This window comes from Dermacentor andersoni, chromosome 11 (genome assembly GCF_023375885.2).
Source record: "Dermacentor andersoni chromosome 11, qqDerAnde1_hic_scaffold, whole genome shotgun sequence".
In the NCBI taxonomy this organism is placed as follows: domain Eukaryota; kingdom Metazoa; phylum Arthropoda; class Arachnida; order Ixodida; family Ixodidae; genus Dermacentor; species Dermacentor andersoni.
Window position 1 is genome coordinate 9364932 of NC_092824.1, and position 15443 is coordinate 9380374.

The following is a 15443-nucleotide window of genomic DNA, read 5'->3' on the forward strand; positions in this document are numbered from 1 at the left end:
AAGCAGGAGTGGGTTACACTTCGGTACAAATGTACCTGAACAACAAAAAGAGCACACACGCAAACAAATGGAACTGGAGAAAAGCAACTGGTGTGTCAAGTACGGCACTGAATTATATAATTTGAAATGATAAAATAGTAGATATATGAACACACATCAAGACATATTAGACAAGAGCATTGCTTAACAATTGGCAATGTGACGAAAACAAGAAAAAAGTATTTGGTTCGATGCATTAGACATGTCAATGCGATGCACAACATAAAGAAAACATAACTGTAAAACCATCAAAGAAAAGCAGGATATAAGTGTGATGCTTTTATGAAACGTTACTAGACCATTGGTGATAAGACACTATCATTTCGCATTTTGAAGTGCGGCAGTGAAAGCGGCAACAGAAGAGCTCTCGATTACTTCTCTGGGCAAACTATTCCAATCACGGATGGTACGGGGGAAGAAGGAATTCATGTAAGTGTTAGTTGTGCAATAGATTTCGCTAACTTTTTTTTTAATGGAAAGAATGAGTGGGACGCTGCGTAAGAGGCTTCAAGTATGTGCTTTTGTCCATTCCAAGGTTATCGTTGTATATCATGTAAAATGTTTTTAGCCTTTCACGGTACCGTCTTGTTTGTAGGGATTCTAGATTTGAAGAAATTAATAGAGCAGTTGGCGATGTTTTGCTGCTGTACGAATTAAAAATGAATCTAGCTGCCTTTCACTGAATGTTTTCTATTTTCCTTATGTATGTATTTGTGTGCGGATCCCATACTGCCGCAGCGTATTCGAGTGTTGGCCTTATATACATTTTATAGGCCAAGAGTTTTACATCGCTTGACGCTTTGGGAAGTGTCCGCCGTAAGTAGCCTAGTTGCCTCATGGCTTTCCTGTGTATGTATGTGACGTGATCATTCCATCGAAGATCAGATGTAATAGTTACCCCCAGGTATTTGTAACTTGAAATTACAGACAGATTGTTACCGTTCATACTATAAATGAAACTGAGTGGATTCATCGTACGCGTAAGTCTCATTGCTACCGTTTTGCTGCGGTTTATTTGCATTTGCCACGAAGTACACCAATTTGTAATCTGGGCTAAATATTTGTTAGGAGAAACCTGGTCATCAGAACTGCGGATTTTGTTATATAGGATGCAATCGTCCGCAAATAAGCGGATTTTTACCGGTATGTCTTGAGCAATGTCGTTTATGAAGATCAAAAAGAATAACGGCCCAAGACCAGAACCTTGGGGGATAGCTGAATGAACGTAGGCAGAATCTGAACTGACATCGTCGATGGACACTGATTGCTGGCTAAAAGACAAGTATGCTGCGATCCATGCAAGGAGGGAATCGTTTTTAAGTAGAGGTCTTAGTTTCAAAAGAAGTTTAGGATGAGATACACAGTCAAAAGCTTTCTCAAAGTCAAGGAATATGATGTCAACCTGACGAGATTTATCCAACGCTGCAGCAAAGTTGCGAATGCTCTCTAGTAGTTGCGTTTTTGTAGAAACTCCTCGTCCGAAACCATGCTGGCGACTATTGATTATTTTATTATCTTCAATGAAGCTGGAAATGTGTTTAAAAATAATGCGTTCGAATACTTTGGCACAAGTGCAGAGAAGAGAAATTGGCCTATAAGAGGTAACAATGGATGGATCACCTTTTTTGGGGTATTGAAGTTATTCTGGCGCATTTCAAATCGCTGGGAATTTTGGCGTGTGACAGTGATTTCCTAAATATGAAACATAAGAATTTTGCGCACCCCTCAGCATATCGGTGTAGGAAAGCGTTAGGGATTCAGTCTATTTCAGATGACTTTTTGGCATCTAGTTTAAGTAAAATTGATAGTATTCCCTCCTCACTGATAGTGATGTCATCCATGGGTGGTACCTCTTCAAGCGTCGAAAAGTGTGGAACAATACCATCGTCATCAGTGAACACCGAGCAGAAGTAGTTAAGCACATTAGCCATTTCCTTATCAGTTCTAGCCGTACCGTTAATTAGGAGGCTTGTGATAGATTTCTTTTCCTTTGGAGATAGGTGTAGCCAGAATTTTTCCGGGGATGTAGAAAGAAAACATGTTAAGGACACATATTGATAATAGTCCCTTGCCCTCTTGATGTCGTGCTTTAGTAGAGTTCGCAGTTCAAATAAATTATGGGCACTATGAGCAGAGGGGCGTCACCGGTGCTGCCTACTTTTTTTTTTTTGCTGTTCTTCCCAGTCGAACAATATCTTTTGTTATCCAAGGATTCGTAGTAAGGCGCTGTCTCCGCTTCCAAGGTACAAAATTGCTCATGCATTGCCAGACCGTTTCTTTGAAAAAACGTCACAAGCTGTCGACATATATGTTGCTTGATTCGTACCGCGACAAAAAAATAGAAAATGAACAACCTAATGCATCTAGTAAGTCGATATCGCTGGCTTGTGCAAACAAGGGAATTAGCCTCTCTTTTCTCTGTTTTTCAGGCACGACGTTAACTGGGATTGTGATTTTATGATCCGATATTCCCTCAAAAAGATGCACTGTTGGGTTTCGCTTGAGTAGTGTATCGTTAACGAGAAATAAATCTAAAACTGAGGCGCTATTTCCATTGACGCGTGTTGTTAGTTTTACAAGTTGGGTTAAAGCATGGAGGAGGATGATGTCAACGAGAGGTTCAGCGGAAGCGGAAAGTGCATCAGGGAACTCGTCTGCCCAGCTGACATCTGGAACGTTGAAATCTCCAACTAATAATAAATTGCTCTTACTGTTTCTATGTACACACAGGAATTCATTATGTTTCTCAAAGAAAACACTGGGTGAACTTGGTGGGCGATAAAACTCCCCAACCAGAAGGTGGAAATCCCCTGAAACAAATTTTACTATAACACATTCTACGTCTACGATATCGGGTAACCTCATGGCAGTCAGAGATTCGCGAAACATAACTGCTACACCACCGCCGCGGGCGCCCCTATCTTTCCTGTAAATCCTATACCCGACTGGGTGGACGACAATGAAGTGTCTTTTGATACAGCGCTGTTCTTTCTAGCTCCGGTTTATTTCTGTGAAAACCTAAGTTCATCCGCTGATCCTCGCTCCCTGCTCGGTCGTGATGGAAGTGGACGACCCCGCACGTCTGCCGGCGACGGCGACGTCAGCGGCGGCCGCCTCCAGGAAGCGGATCGGTCAGCAGAGCAACACCGACAGCGACGACACCCATGCCTACTCTCTCAGCAGTGAGGACACTTCCGATGACGACTTCCAGCTTGTGCAGAGCCGCAGAGCGAAGCGAAGGAACACCAGGACGTCCTCATCGTCAAGCACGCAAACAGTGAGACAGACGCAGAGGCCGAATGCCAATACCATCATATTTGTGCCCCTGCTTCCCACCGTCAACATGAAGCTACTTAACAGGCAATCTTTGTCGATGTCACTGGAAGCCCTGGTACCAAATGAAATATCGGACATTCGAGTGAACACCTGAAAAAATCTACTGGTGGTTGATGTCCAGTATGCAGCTGCTTTGACCACTCTACGCAGCGTAACGGACCTCGATGGCGTTCAGGTGCGCTCTTATATCCCTCTGGGATCTGACGTAGTCACCGGTGTTATCTATGATGTAGACGTCGCCATCCTTAATAACGATTTGCCGATTATTATCAAGCCAGCCAATGATGAGGTCATCGTTGATGTTAAGCGGCTAGGCAGTTCACGCTGCGTGAAAATAGTATTCAAGGGCAAATATATACCCTCGCATGTTAAGGTGGGACACTTCAGACATGCAGTGCGGCCTTTCATTGCAAAACCACTTCAGTGCCGCAAATGCATGAAACTGGGACACGTCAGTAGCGTCTGCGAAAATCAGGCAGCATGCCCCCACTGCGGAGAGCCCCACGCTGCAGATAAATGTGGCGCGACTGTAAAGAAGTGTTCAAACTGCAGAGGATCACATGAAGCTTCATCGAAGAAATGCCCACATATTAAGAAGGAAATGGCCATCTTGAAAGAGATGGCGAGAGATCATTAATCTCATCGTGAAGCCGCCGATAAAATCAGGAAGCGACGTTCACGTTGCCGGCGCTCCTCAAGGAAGGCGCATGCCACTTCCTACAACACCACCTCCTCCTCCTCCACCGCCCCGGCCAGACAATGTGGGAAGGACCGCGAAGAGCAAGTCCACTGAGAAGACCACATCTGCCGAATCTTGGCTGGCTCTACCGAAACGATAACATTCACCAACAGAATCACAGCAAACTTTCGCTGGACAACCCCCGACGTCTACTGTCGGCGATTTGTGCGACCAAGACAGGCAGGTGGCTGACATGCTGCAATCGCTAATTAATACAATGCGCATTATACTGAACAAGCTGCAAAGACCAGCAGCTCGAAGCGCTCTGCAAATACTGGATGCACTAAATCCAGTGCTTGCTAGCATCGTTCAAGCATCATGGCTCAACCAATAGTCCGCTTCCACACTGAACTTAAAAGTGCGTCGATCTTTCAGTGGAATGCCAGGGGTCTAAGGACCCGTATATCAGACTTTCGCCAATTCATTTTTACAAATCGCTTCCCCATACTGGTCATTTGCAAACCAAATACATCAACTCCACTCAGACTGTCCGGTTATGAATCTTTCGTCTCGTCCACATGCGGTGCGAGCACGAAAGTGATCATCTACATCCGCACGGACTTAACACATGTCACTAACGCGATAGAGCCTCATGACGACAACCAATATGTCTGCCTTAATGTCCAAAAGAAGAATGCGTCATTTACACTAATTGGAGCCTACATATCACCAGCGGGTCACTTTGACGGCGAACGACTTAAGAAAATATTACTAATGAACAATGGCCCCTGGGTTATCACAGGTGACTTCAACGTCCATCACCAGCTATGGGGAAGCACTAAAATTGACTCCAAAGGCAAGAGCCTTGCCTCCTTTGCTGCTGACCATGATTTGTGCTGTGTGAATGATGGCAGCCCTACATTTCTGAGAGGCACGAGCTATAGTAGCTGCTTGGACTTAACTTTGGTGTCACGGCGCTTTGCCTCGAGCGTCCAATGGTTTACAGACATAGAAACACATAGAAGTGACCATATTCTTCTTTTCTTTTTTCTTTATTCAGTACTGCAAACCTTGTACAGGTCCAAGCAGGGTGGGTCAAATGGCAACAAAACAATAATAACAAGGTAAAAAAAACAAAAAAAAAACATCAAAGTGTGGTGAAAGGCATTAAGGAATCATTCCAGTCGGTTACAGTGCGAGGGAGAAATGAAAACTTGAATAAATTTGTTCGCGCAAAATACGGCGTCAGGGAATTAGGATGATGGTGGCGTGTATGCCTTGACGTTGAAAGCGACAGATATGGAGAAGAGTTAATAGCTAGATCTTGATTCCAAAGCAAGAAAAGAAACTGCAAACGTAAATTTTTTCTTCGTTGTTCAAGACATTGTATACCGTTAATCTGCATTAATTTAGAGGGTGAGTCATACGAGGAAAATTTTGAGTAAATAAACCTTACAGCTTTTCTCTGTACCTTTTCTAGGCGGGTGATATTGTGTTTATTAAATGGGTCCCAGACAACGCATGCATATTCAAGTTTAGGTTTAATTAGTGAATTGTAAGCAAGTAATTTTACGCTAGGGGGAGAATTTCTTAGCTTATGTCTTAAAAAGTACAGTTTACGGAATGCGGAAGAACAGATGTTATCTATATGTAAATTCCATGATAAAGTATTAGTTAGTGTGACACCCAAATACTTATATTTAGTCTCTTCCAGCAAAGGTGACGAACCAAGCCTGTAGGTAAAAGAAAGCGGAGCTTTTTTGCGAGAGAAGCGAAGAAAGACGCTCTTATCAGTGTTAAGTTTCATGTCCCACGTTTCACACCATTCAAAAATCTTAGCAAGATAGGTGTTAAGATGGATTTGGTCGTTAATTGAAGTTATTTCTTGAAAAAGCACACAATCATCCGCAAACAACCTGATTTGGACATTCAGATCAAGTTCAGCAGTAATGTCATTAATATATAATAAAAACAATAATGGCGCCAGCACACTTCCTTGGGGCACGCCAGAGCCGACCGGAAGGCAACCTGATTGCTGCTCATTACCTGTTACAAATTGGTAGCGATTGGTTAAATAGTTTGATATCCACATGATTAAAATTTCTGGGAGTCCAATGTGTCTGAGTTTTAAAATTAGTTTGTCATCTGGTTGGCAATAATATGTTCGATTAGTTTACAACATGATGATGCAAGTGATATTGGACAATAATTTTGTAATAATGTGCGATCACCTTTCTTGTGTATTGGCACAACCCTGGCTATCTTCCAGTCGCTCGGTAATTTTCCATGAAGTAATGAAATACGAAATAAAATAACTAGAAACTTTGCAACAGATTCCGCATATCTCTTCAGAAACACGTTAAGAAGGTTGTCGGGACCACATGATGATTTAGTTTTTAAATTTAGTAACATAGAAACTACGCCAGGGTACGAAATAAAATTTACATCACAGGGGTGAAACACTGCGTCATTGGATGGACAAGCACCGGATTTAGAAAACACACTGTGAAAGTAGTCATTGAAGTGGTGCGCAATATCCCCGTGATCGGTAACCACAGAACCATCAACCAAAATTTGCGACACCGGTTCCTTTTTTTCACTTATATAATTCCAAAACTTTTTTGGTTCCTCTACAATGAAATTTCAACATACATAAAGATTAGAGGAGTTGAGCAACGCTCCTCTACTGTCTTGCGTACAGTTGATTGGTCAAAGTTTAAGAAGGATATTGACACGTGTACTTCTTTATCGGGTGACCACTTCTCGCCGCCTAACAAATGTTATCGCACAGCGCAGGACGCGCCTGCATGTAAAAGAAGTTTCTAGAATGTTATCGATGGTTCCGTCCACTGTCTTTCACCACAACTTGTGTTATCTGATTGCATGTGTGCGTGACGCGAATAATGTGGAACTTTGTGGAAGGCACGCGGGTCCCAGCGATTGCTCTAGAACATTCAACGACAGATGTATAAAAGCCGACGCGCTTGACCCGCTCATCAGATTTTCGACAACCGCCGATCGTGTTCGCCGCTACCATCCTTCTTTGAGTGCAGCCTGTTTTTGAGGGCACAAGTTCACCCAATAAAACGCTTGTTTCGTTAATCACACTTTTGCTGCCTTCTCAACCGTCACTACCACGTGACAATATGAATGACACATGTCGGGAAGGCCTTTCACACACTATCGAAGAAGCAATTGCAGAGGCATTGAAAACATCCATCTGCTCGCTTACAAGGTCAGCAAGGCGAACAGACTTGGACATGGAACTGGAGAGGCTGCGTGCAGCACGCCGACAGGCGGAGAGGAGGTATCGGCGCACGAAGTCCGTCTTGGATCTGAGGGCTTCACAACGCATACAAAACAAAGTCCAGCATCGCATGGATAAATTGGAAGATAAGCGATGGAAAACTTTCTGTCAGTCGTTTGATCCCCGAAAATCGCTCTCGCACATTTGGAGAATGGTTAGGGGTCTTTGCTCATCTCTGCATCAAAGGAAGCCCTTCGCTGCCCTGGCCCTATACCAACTCCGCTCGGAACTTCAAGTGGCTGAAGAGTTCTGTGCACAGGTTGCTGGGTCCGTGGCCATCATTACTGACGCAGCATCGAATGAGATCCCTGAGGCACGTGTACCAGAAATGAACGTGCTATTTTCACTTGAAGAACTCGATGCTGCGTTGGTGACCTGCAGGCGTTCTTCGTCACCAGGACCTGATGGCATCACGTATGCTGCCCTATGCCACCTTGGACATGAAGCACGTGTTGAGCTGCTCAACTACTACAATAAGTCTTGGCAGAACGGTGGCGTTCCTAAACAATGGAAATCGAGCCGCTTGATCCCCATTCTGAAGCCTGGAAAGTCTCCGCTTGAGATCTCATCATATCGTCCAATTGCGCTTTTGAGCTGCGTCGGCAAAGTGATGGAAAGAATGATTCTTGCTCGCTTGGAATGGTACCTAGAATGATTCAATATCTATCCGGATGCCATGACAGGCTTTCGTCGAGGTCGCACGTCCATTGACAACATCATCGACATCGTAACATGGGTCCAAAATCAAGAAAGCCTCAAGCGCCTATCTGCGGCACTTTTTCTAGATATAAAAGGAGCATACAATAACGTCGCCCATGAAGCCATACTGAACTCACTTGAGGCTGTTGGAGTTGGTGGCCGGATATATAAATGCATACGGGACTATTTGACTGAGAGGCGTTTTTTCTTACAGACCGAAGACGGCCCAACTTCAGACCATTACATCTGCCGTGGTGTGCCGCAGGGTGGAGTGTTGAGCCCTATTTTGTTCAACCTCGTCCTGGTAGGACTAGCGGATTACCTACCGCAGACAGTACATGTCTCAATATACGCCGACGACATTTGCATCTGGGCCTCTGCGGTGACTCGCCCTCAGCTAAGAGCCAGGCTTCAGCGGGCGGCAACCTTCACCGAGAACAAGGCCTCAGTGTGTCTAATGAAAAGTGCACATTACTTGGTTTTACGCGCAAACAAATGTCATTGTATCCCGTTACCATCAATGGCCAAGCTGTATCCTGTGTTAAGACGCATCGCTTTCTTGGCGTCATCATTGACCGGAACCTCTCGTGGAGCCCTCACTGCGTCTATCTGAAGAAGAAGCTAGTCACCATTACTCAGGTCTTCATATTTCTCTGCGGGAAAAACTGGGGTACACCAGTCCATTCTATGTTGCAGCTGTACAGGGTTTTGTTTCTCGGACTCCTACGTTACAGCCTACCAGTGTTGTCAAATGCATGCAAGACGAACTTTCGCCCCTTGGAGAGCATACAAGGTCAAGCCCTACGCACGTGTTTAGGGCTGCCTCGGTGCACCTCAACAGCAGCAACAATCACCATCGCGGGAGACCATATAACCCAGACACATGTAGCTGTCGACTCTCTCAGAGTGCACATTCACCACCTGTCAAGGATCCCCGACCACCATTTGGCCTCCCTACCAGCCAAGAGACCTCAAGCGACCTTTTCACGAGTGATTAGTGCTCATCAAGAGTGCATACCGGCATCTTTTACACCGGCGGCAAAGCCTTCCTTTCCCCTGTGGTGCCTTCGACAGCCTCAAGTGAATTTTACTATTCCTGGAATTACAAAAAAGTCCAATCATCCAGCGCCGGCTCTGCAGCAACTTACGCTCCTATTACTGCACCAGAGGTATCATGACCACATTCATATATATACCGATGGTTCGACTTCACCTACCAGCTCAACTGCCGCATTCGTCATTCCAGGCAAGAACGTTACAGTTAAATTCAAATTGTCGCACACGAGTACATCTACATCGGCAGAACTTGCAGCTCTCCATGCCGCTATGATTTACATCACCGAAGAGCCAACAGAGAAATGGGTCGTATTTTGTGACTCTAAGGCAGCCCTTCACAGTATTAAGTCTGCATTACGTCACAGAACTTACGAGCAGATGACATCTGACATCAGGGAAATGCACCACCATGCTCTGGAAAGAGGACACCACATTATATTTCAGTGGATTCCTGCTCATTGTGGCATCGTCGGCAACACCCTAGCTGATAAGGCTGCCCGGGGTGTCCACGAAGATAGCAAGATGCGTCCAACACCTTTGGCGAGGTCGGACGCTGCCAGAGAACTTCGCCTACTTGCTCGCAAGAAGTCACAAGATCTCTGGATCTCAAGTGCCTTCAATTGCAGATTACGTAAACTGGACCCCACGCTACGGCTACAACTTCCATCTAGCCTTTCCCGCGGCGAAACAACCTTGTGTCGCTTGTGGCTGGGCGTGGCGTTTACGAACGCGTACTCCTATCGTATGGGAATGGCCAAGAGCCCCATGTGAGACTCCTGTGGGTGCGAGGAGACCATCGAGCACCTATTGTGTACCTGCCCTCACTACAATGTCCAACGCCTCTCTCTGCGGGCAACTTTACGCTGACTGGACTCTAGACCGTTCACCGAGTCGAAGATACTCAGACCGTGGCCACACCCATCACTGGCTCGAAAAGCAATTCATGCACTAGTGCAGTACTTGAAGTGCACGGGCTTAAGAGACCGTTTATAGTGTCCTTGTGTATGGTGTCTTTCCCACACATACTCAGTGCTTACTCTTTCCCTTTCTTTCTCTTTATATTCCCCTTTCCCCCACCCCCAGTGTAGGATAGCAAACCGGATGCTGTTCTGGTTGACCTCCCTGCCTTTCCTACCCTTGTTTTCTCTCTCTCTATATACCCAACTGGTGTAATTTCCAAGTCATTAATGTCGCAGTGCAGCCATGTTTCAATGATAACAAATATATCCGGGTTATGAGTGATCACAATAGTTTCAAGGTCCACCGTTTTATTGAGAATGCATTTATGTTCACACAACAAAGTGTTCTTTCTGTGCAGCTTCCTTGTCATTTTGGCTGTGCACTCTCTTTTCTGTTTATGAAGAGGGCCGATTTTCATTTCGGCAGTGTTCCATTCAAACATTTCGTTGTCAATTTTAACTTTATTGTGAACCAACCTCACTTTTCTGCCATTACGTCTCGTGTCAGCAGCGTTATCCCAAAGGTGTTTCCTAAGCTGTCTGGTTGGGGCTGAAAAATCTTCAGAAATCAATACACTGTTTCCTTTTAGCTTAAAGCAATTTTTGAGCACCATCATTCTTTAGCGATGGTCGAACAACTTCAGTATCGTAGGCCGTGGTCTATCCGATTTCCTCGTTCCCAATCTGAATTCTTTCGACAGATACTACTTGCAAGCCCAGTTTGATCCGGAATAGATCGTCAACTACGCTTTCTGCGAGAAATTCAGGCGTTTCCCGAGTGGTTTCAGGAATACCAAATATGATTAGATTATTCCTTCTACCTCGGTCCTCGATGTCAACTAACTTTCTTCCCAAATTTTGAATTGTTCTTTCCATATCTGTCAGTTTCTCGCGAAATTCTTTCACTACAGCCAGAGACGTCTCGACATCCTTAAGTTTTCCCTCTATTGCGTCAAACCTTTGCTGCATGTTTTTTTTTTACCATCAAATAGCTGTTGCAAAAGCTGTTCAGTGCTCGGACCAGGATTAGATTCCATGTCTCCACAGAGCATAAGTAAGGACAGTGCAATGTTTCCTATACACAACAGAAAGCAGCAAACAGACTTGGGGCACGTCAGCTGGACCAAAAATCGGTTGCTAGGTTTGATAGTTGAATACGTATTACTAACCTGCGTGAAAAACGCAAGGGGGTTTGTCATGATGTTGACAGATGGCCGGCCGACATGCCCACTGAAGTGTTGATGGCTCGATGGTCTTCTTATGTAGACCTTCCTAGATGGAATTCTTTATAGATGGAAGAGTTATTTTAGCTGGTTTTACTGTGCCATGCTCCCGCCGTTTAGTTGAAAATTTGAGCAATGCGCGGTGCAGTGTGTTTTCAGAGTATATATTTCTAAGCCTAAAGTGCGGGCTAGGTTCCCTGGAGCATAGCGCTTGTCAGATTTCACAGACACGGGTTTCTTGATATTTGCAATCATAATTTTTACAGGGAAGTCACTTTCAGTTGAGGAGGCCGTGGAACTCCTGTTCAGCCTTCCGGATGACCCGCTGCAAAGTGACTTAGAAATAAGTAGTGATGAGTTCGTCCCAGCGCTGGCGCCTCCATGTAGCGATGAGTCATGTAACGATCTCCATGAACTATCGTTCCGCGGGAACGAACATCCCATAAGGATTCCTAGTAGGAGAAGGTGCAGATGGTGTTCAACTAAAGAAAAAGAAGTGAGAACATCATTTGTGTGTCGAAAGTGTGAAGTGCCACTTTCTGCATCTTGTTTTTTCCCATTCCACGATCAAAACTAATACATTTCTTAACCGTCTGTTTGCACTACACGTTCAAATAAATCCCTGTCTTCTGAGCAAATTAGAGGACATGCCCTGTCCTTGCTTGTAGCTCATGGGACAGGGGGCATCCCATTCTGAATGACAATATTTATATTTTTACCACTCAACGTTTTTTCAGTTCTCAGCCTAAGTTTACCTGACAAAATTATTGAAACAATTGTGCGTGTGACTCTGCAAAGTGAACGAAATTTAATCTTGTTAAAAAAATTCATATAGTCGATTGGGTCAGTGGGACCATAGTGTCCCACATTTTGGTGCGCATTGTGGGGTCGATGGGACAAAAATGTCCCACTTTTATTATGACAATGGGACAATGTAAAATGCTCATTTTTTTGTGTTTTAGATGCAACACGTGCTACAGATTCCAGTATTAGGTTCCAATTACATGCAACATGCGCTCACACATTTTGTCCCACAAAGGGTTAATAGGTATGTAAAGAGTTTAAAAAGATGGCAGGCGTGGTTGGTGATTTAAGGCACGGGGAGGCTTGAAGGTTGCACCTTATGAAAACTTTTATTGCAATTTGTCTGGAAGCATGCTTCTTTCGATTCAGGTGCATGACCTAATTCAGCACCGCATGTCTCCTCCTTAGCACCATCAAAAAATGAAGCAATGCAGAGGAGAATAAACGACTTTTTAATGGGGACATCACTAGCCTATTGTCAAATAAATGTGACAGTGCGCAAGCCTGTAGTCAATAAAACAAGCAAGAACAAACTGCAAACAATTTATGTGACAACCTTGTGCCCTCAGGCAAAAGTAAAGCACATGCAACTTAGCGGTGGCACAACACCAGGCATGACTGGCAGCCGGCAAATTAGATATTGTGTGGCCACTTTTGTACATGCATCATCAAATCTTCTAGATACAATCATAGCAACAAGGTAAATTTTAATATTTCCCACAATCCTCCATAAGTGCACCAACAGACAGATGCCAGGGAGCCCCCGGTCTTTCTGGAAAGAGCGATGATGACATTCGAGAATCGCATTCTCTGATGTCGCAAGCTCATTCAAAGAGGACAGCAGAAATGTTATAAAGCCTCACGGCAAAAGCGAATGACTGAGACTGAATAAAGCACACATGGCAATTTTTTTCATTCATCTTGGACTTAGGGGAAAGAGAAAAAGAGCAATACACCAGCTGCAGATCAAAAGAGAATGGTCAAGACTGAATGAAACTCACTTTTTGATGTATTCATTCATATTTGAGTTAAAGGAAATTAAAAGAGCAAACAGCCATACACTGCGAGTTGGCATCTAACCAGAAGCTCTACGGCCAACAGCAGGCTGTTATCCTTCAGGACAGCTACAACCAGAAGTGAGCATTTTTCACAAATGCAAACAATCTCGCTATGCTGATCCATAAATGCACTGTTAATGGACTAATTACCTTGTAGGCTTTCACAACACCTTTTTTTTTCAGTGTCCTTTTCTTCTTCGGCCCCTTGTTGACCATTTTGCAGCATTTCTCAGCAATGTCTTTCAAGAAAATCTGCCGAGCCAGTTCTATCTGGAATGCATGCAAGCCGAGAAGTAAAACATCCTGGGACACAGTGAGCACCACTTAGCACCAGGTAGCATAAATTGTTAGCCACAAACTGTGCACAGACCTTAGTGGAAAGTAATTAAAAACTGGTTTCAAGTGGTTCAGCTAAAGGTCACCTTGTTCAATCTGGTAGCCAAATGGACCTAGCCAGACAAAAACAATCTACGCGACAGGGCTAGTTACACTGAATTTCATTTGAAGCGCAACAGCAGAGACAGGTAGGTTAAAATGAGAAAGTGATGGGACAAGCGCTTCTGCTGTCACTTTCTCATTTTAACATGGTTCTCTCGTTGCATTTCAAACAAAATTCAGTATGAATTCATTATACTATCCCAAATTGCCACCTTGCTGGTGCCGAAAAACAAGAAGACTTGGAGACGAGACGGATAGAAACACCGACTTCCAACTAAGATTTTATTTGACTATGTAGCTGTGTTCTGGCGTTTTGATGCAGACTGCAGTCGCTGCAAAAAATGCTAGTGATCATTCAAGGATAATTAAGGCCATGCTTTAGGCAAGAGTGACTGTGCAATTAAACCCTCAATGGCATCGTCTGACAAGAAGTTGGCACATTTTGAATTCACAGAGAGTGGTACACTTTCCTAAGTTTATTCTTTTATTGAGAAGTGGTATGCCTATCTTGGTCTTGTTTTGGAACTCTGCCATGTGGCACGTCAACTGGAGATTATGTGTACGAAGATGAATAAATGTGTGGGTACATATCGTTGCCATTAAAAACTTGGTTCCCTTATTGTCATTTATTGCGTAGCAAGGCTCTTGACCCAGGCAGGTCTGATGTCTCCAGGTAGCATAGTAGGTGAACATGCAGGTCTGTGCATGCATATTATTTCATCCTCTTGTTCCTTCAAATAAATTTCAGTGAAGAGTCAGCGCTTTGTGTGTTCACTTCGTTTCTGTCTATTGTCTTCCTGTCATACTGTAATTAACCCTTTCGGGGTCAATGACGTAATTAATGGTGCTGTGAAGAAGTCCAAAATGGTCAATGCCGTATATTTACGGCGTCATCTGTACGTTTAAAAGGCGCGCCAATTTTCAAATTTTTTCTTTCCTGGCATGTGTTGCCACTTTTTGGGAATACAGTGAATTTTTTTCTCTCGCCTCCCTCGCTCGGTTTTCGTTGTATGATTTGTTCTAGAGCTAGTTTGCTCCAGCGCATCTCTATACTACCACTCGCGCATTGGCGCACGTGCAGGCGGGCGGCGGTTTGGGGTTTGTTCCGCGGGCGGTTTCAGCTTCTTGCGCTCACAAAACTGATGGCTAGCTCGTTACTAATGGCTCAAAGGGCAGCCGCCTGTTTCTCGCTCTCACAGGAGTGAGCATAGGAAGGATGCCACCGTGCATGCGTTTCCTTTTCTTTTCTTCTTTCTTAGGGGGGGGGGGGGGCAGACACAATATCTGATTGCCTCTGGTTGGCGATAAGACGAAGATTAGTGGAAGTTTGTCACATGCTTTGCTTTTTTGACAGGCACACAACCACACAGTTTTCTTGAGTGCACTCACCTACGCAGTTCGATTGTGCTATGGACGTAAATATCACTGCAAGAGAAGCAACGCTCGAGACTTGCAAAATATTCTTGTGTGCCCATGTTCTAAGCCTTGAACTATAACAATGCATCAAATTTTTAATTCTTAAAAGTTTATTTTCTTTTGTTATTGTTATTCAAGAATAGAGAGCAACAAAAAATTTTTTTTTTCTACTTTATGGTCACCCTAGAAAAATTACAGTAAATTTTTTTCGAAATAGGCCCCTCAGGAGAATTGGAATCTGCAAAAAAAAAAAAACTACCCTCAGCAGTCGCATATGGCAAAATAAATCGACCCTGAAAGGGTTAATAATGTATCAACACCATTGGTGTAGCTAGGGGCGGGGGGCATCAACCCCCAACCTGAAAATTTCTGACAACTCCCGCCCCCCTCCCTTTCTCACAGAATGAAATGTTTCAAGAGGTGGGCTCA

At 44.2% G+C, this 15443-nt stretch overlaps 1 long non-coding RNA gene across 1 annotated transcript in view; it reads right to left on the minus strand.

Annotated features, from left to right (window-relative positions):
• LOC140214097 (uncharacterized) overlaps window positions 1–15443 on the minus strand; it is a 34270-nt gene that overhangs the window by 13766 nt on the left and 5061 nt on the right. The window contains exon 2 of the long non-coding RNA XR_011891019.1: window positions 13311–13430. This is a non-coding gene — a long non-coding RNA (uncharacterized lncRNA). The remainder of the gene's footprint in view (window positions 1–13310; window positions 13431–15443) is intronic.